We start from the raw sequence: 5,254 nt of genomic DNA on the forward strand, positions 1-5,254 counted from the left end.
GAGCCCCCACCCCCGGAGCCGCAGTCCCGCTGCATTGCGAGGCCCGCAGCTCTCCCGCAGATCACCGCCCACCGCCCGGTGGGGACTTGGTAGCCTCCCCGGCCCCCATGGCAACCGGGAGCGGCGTGGCGGCGGATTGTGACGAAGGCAATAGGCGGCCTGCTTCACCCGGTAGCCTAGGCCGCCTGCAGGGGATGGATTCCGTTTCTTGTCCTCTTACTGCGTTTGTGTGCATTTTAATTTCGTTCTCTCTCTCTCTCTTCCTCTCCCTCCCTTCCTCCCTCCCTCACCCCCCCCCCCCGTCTCTCGTTTTCCAAATATTACCAATATAAAGGATCTGATTTTCCATTATTTGTACTGGCCACGTTTGGATTCACAATCTGGTTAGTCTTCTGTAATTGGGGAGACTAAGATAGACAGCCTGAGCTGATGTGGAATTTGAACCTTGGGTTAAACAAAAAGACAGATTTGCACGTTTCAGACTAGTCACATTGACCTTCCACCCTAATACCTTTTTGAGTAAAGAGGGTGAGAATGATAGATTGGAAGAAGGAGCTAGAAGCATGTACCTACACATTCCATCTAAGTCACTAATCCGTTATTTTTGCCTCGCTTCAGAAACAAGTGTGTGTTGGGCTGGAGTGATGGCTCAGTGGTTAAGAGCATTGCCTGCTCTTCCAAAGGTCCTGAGTTCAATTCCCAGCAACCACACCATCTGTAAAGAGGTCTGGTGCCCTCTTCTGGCCTTCAGGCTTACATACAGACAGAATATTGTATACATAATAAATAAATAAATAAGTAAATAAATAAATATTTTTAAAAAAAACAGAAACAACTGTGTAGTCTTGAATGAGCCCTTAATTCCTAGGTAAAACCACATGAAATAGGAACACCAGTAGGGGGAAAGACAAGGTAAGGAAAATCCACAATATACGAGGGAACCTTCAGTAAACTTTAAAGTTCCCATGTCATCTCATGACAAAAAGGGGTTTTGTTTAAACTCTTAAAACACAGTCTAAATTAATTATAATAGATGTCATCTAAGACACTAGGTAGGGGGACAGGGAGATGGCTCAGTGGTTATGAGCACTGGCTGCTCTTACAGAGGACACATTCAATTCTCAGCACTCATATGGCAACTCAGGGCCATCTGCAACTCCAGTTCATGGGCACTAAACATGAAGGTGCACTGGCATCCATGCAGACAAAACATTCAGAAAAGAAAAGAAATTCAAAGAAAAGTAGTTGGTTTTTTTTTTTTTATAACAAAAGACTTGCTGGATGGTGGTGGCGCATGCCTTTCTTTAATCCCAGCACTTGGGAGGCAGAGGCAGGCAGATCTCTTGAGTTTGGGCCAGTCTAGTCTATAGTGTGAGTTCCTGGACAGCCAGGGCTACACAGAAAAACCTGTTTCGGGAAAAAAATAAAATAAAAAAAAGGAAGAAGACCCTAGTCAGGTCCCTACTGTAGTTCATCATCACCGTCGTTGTCCTTCGTATTGTAAAGTAGAAACTGGTAGGATACTGGTCTGGACAGAGCTCATATCACACCAGGCTATCCTAACGTGGAGTCAGCCAAAGTCAAATTTGAAACTAAATTATCTGTCCTTGGTTTAAAAAAAAAATTTAGGAGGGAAAGTGAGAAATAACCAGATTCCCATATAAGCCAGTTTTAGCCAGTCTAGGGAAGTCTCCTGTGCTTTATCCTTCACAGGGGAAAATACCTTAGCTGACTGGAATCCTTGTTCTGATCTTGCTCTCCTAACCTACTTCTGTCCATGCAGCCAGACTCCTACTCACAACACTGCTTTACTTGATGGAATGGGGTGTTGTGGATTCACAAATTGCAAATAAAATTGAGATTTCAAAATTTATAATTTTCTAAAAGCACTTTTAGGGATTTTGCAGATGTCATGAGTTTTAGTGTCAACTAATTTCACTCTGATATCAAAATGATGATTCAAAGAGAAACTGGAGAAACAAAACATGCTATTTCATAAAGTATTAAATTTTACATTAATAGTGATTATGAGGGTAGAAAATGGAAGGGTTAGAATCCGGATTTCTAGAAAACCTTGAGTCTCAATGTGCGTGATAAGGTGAGGAGGAGGAGGTCCTAATCAGCACGTGAGAGGCTGAAAGTGTGGGAAGGTGGAGAGTTCAAGATCAACCTGGACTGTATAGCAAGACTGTATATCAGGGCTGGGCGATGGTGGCACACACCTTTAATCCCAGCACTCGGGAGGCAGAGGCAGGTGGATCTCTGTGAGTTCGAGACCAGCCTGGTCTACAGAGCTAGTTCCAGGACAGGCTCCAAAGCCACAGAGAAACCCTGTCTCGAAAAACCAAAAAAAAAAAAAAAAGACTGTGTATCAGGAAAGAGAAAAAAACTTGTGGGGAGATGGGTTTCTAGAATAGCTAACTCCTTCTACCAGGATATAACTGCTTGTATTCTTGTTCTTTTTTGCTCCATAACATCGAGTACAGTGGAAGTGGAAACAGAGCAGGAAAGCTAATATTAGCTTGAAATTTCCTGGGAGGGGAAAGAGCATGTGATAGGCAGGACATGCTCCATAGATGTTTTCCAGATGCCAGTGTCACTGTTTGATAGTGTATATTAAACTCATTCCACTCTTCTGACCACCTTAGGAAATATAATACAGTATCAATCTGATATTCTGCTTTTTAGTTACAATTTATAAAATATATTCTAATCATGTTCCCCCTTCCCCTGTCACCTTCCAGATCCTCCCCCACCTCCTTGCCTATTCAACTCTATGCCTCTTTTTCTCTCTTTACAAAACAAGCAGCCAGACAGTGGTGGCACACATCTTTAATCCCAGCACTCAGGAGGCAGAGGCAGGCACAGAGTTGGAGGCCAGCCTGGTCTACAAGAGCTAGTTCTAGGACAGGCTCCAAAGCTACAGAGAAACCTTGTCTCAAAAAACAAACAAACAACAACAAAAGAGGCAGGAAAGAAACAGAATAAAAGTAAATAAATTAGGGGCTGGAGATATGGTTCAATGGTTGAGAGCACTTGCTACTCTGTGTGTGTGTGTGTGTGTGTGTGTGTGTTTTAAAGATTTCTGTATTATGTATACACACACCAGAAGAGGGCACCAGCTCTCATTACAGATAGTTTTGAGCCACTATGTGGGTGATGGAAACTGAACTCAGGACCTTTGGAAGAGCAGCCAGTCCTTTTATAGAGGACTCAGCTTTAATACCCAGCACCCACATGGTAGCTCATAAACATCTGTAACTCCAATTCCAGGGGATCCAATGACATCTGCTGGCTTCTGAGAGCACAGCCACACAGGCAGTACACAGATATACATGCAGGCAAGACACATAAATAAAATAGCAAAGTTATTTTTTAAGTTGTCAGGAGCCAATTTTCTCCTAAAAATCATTACAGGAACCATCACCCTGGGGAGTCTGCAGAGAACCCCCACACCCCTAATTGTGTTAGGAATCGTTTTATTGACAGAGCCTACCCCACACCCAAATTGGCTGTTTATGGAGAGCTATCTGTTAGCGGAACCCATTTCATATTCCAAACTATCTAAAGATCTAGGTGTGTCAACTCGTGACCTTTTGGCCTACAGTGACCCGACCGAAGACAACCTCCTGCCTACGTGACCAACTCGGACCATGTGACCAACGTGAACCACGGGGCAAGAGCCCAGGCCCCTGTGCCCATCCCCCAACTCTTTACCCTATAAAAGTTGTACCCCGTCTCTAATAAACTGAGGCTTTGACAAGAACCCCCGCTTAGCCTCCTTTCTCTTTTTTAGCTCATATCTTTTAGGTAGTGCCTCTCCGTGACCCTGGAATAACTGAACTGCAGGGTGGGTTACAACCCCTAGACTGAGTAGCCCACCCAAAGCGGTTTACAGTGGCGCCTGAACCAATGACTCGGAGTGGAAAAAAATCCCACAAACGCACACAATATGATAGTCTTTAAAGTCATTTCTTTTTTTTTTTTTTTTTTTTTTGGCATGTGCCCTTTATTGTGCAAGGGTGAGTAGTTAACTGAATGGCAGTGATATATCTCTTTGTACACTCATCTTCGGTGAGGGAAGGCTGAGACTGGAACTCACTGTGTAGTATAAGCTAGCCTAAAACTATGGTGATCTCCCAGCTTCTGCTTCCTCATTGGTGAGATTACAGGTGTGTTCCAGCACACTCTAGTTCATATATTTATTTCCTTTCATGAGAGGCAGTGAGTTTCTGCTTCAGCGTCCTCATGTGAAAGCTCAGAACTTTCTTGTGTTAAACTAGTCTTAGCTTTTTTTTTTCTTTCTTTTTTTTTGGGGGGGGGGTGTGGTGGCACACGCCTTTATTTTTTTTTAATTGATATATATTGAACTCTACATTTTTCTCTGCTCCCCTCCCTGCCTCTCCCCTCTGTCCTTCAACCCTCCCCCAAGGTCCCCATGCTCCCAATTTACTCAGGAGATCTTGTCTTTTTCTACTTTCTACTTCCCATGTAGATTAAATCTATGTAAGTCTCTCTTAGTGTCCTCATTGTTGTCTAAGTTCTCTGGGATTGTGGTTTGTAGGCTGGTTTTCTTTGCTTTATGTTTAAAAACCACCTATGAGTGAGTACATGTGATAATTGTCTTTCTGTGTCTGGGTTACCTCACTCAAAATGTTTTCTAGCTCCATCCATTTTCCTGCAAAATTCAAGGTGTCATTATTTTTTTCTGCTGTGTAATACTCCATTGTGTAAATGTACCACATTTTCCTCATCCATTTGTCAGTAGAGGGGCATTTAGGTTGTTTCCAGGTTCTGGCTATGATAAACAATGCTGTTATGAACATAGTTGAGCACATGTCCTTGTGGCACGATTGAGCATCCTTTGGATATATACCCAAAAGTGGTATTACTGGGTCTTGAGGAAGGTTGTTTCCTAATTTTCTGAGAAATTGCCATATTGACGTCCAAAGGGGTTGTACCAGCTTGCATTCCCACCAGCAATGCAGAACTGTTCCCTTTTCCCCACAACCTTTCCAACATAAGTTGTCATCAGTGTTTTTGATCTTAGCCATTCTTGGAATCTCAGAGTTGTTTTGATTTGCATTTCTCTGATGACTAAGGATGTTAAACATTTCCTTAAGTGTTCTTTAAAGTCATTTCTAAGAATACCTAACAATGAAGTTAATCTTATGGTTTTAATTTTGTTTCATCCTCTGTAATCCTGACTTTCCATGTGTCTATTTCAAATATATTCATACTGCTCCCTATATTC

The sequence above is a fragment of the Microtus oregoni genome, unplaced genomic scaffold (genome assembly GCF_018167655.1).
Source record: "Microtus oregoni isolate MIOR12 unplaced genomic scaffold, Mior012 000082F_ref0000272, whole genome shotgun sequence".
NCBI lineage: Eukaryota > Metazoa > Chordata > Mammalia > Rodentia > Cricetidae > Microtus > Microtus oregoni.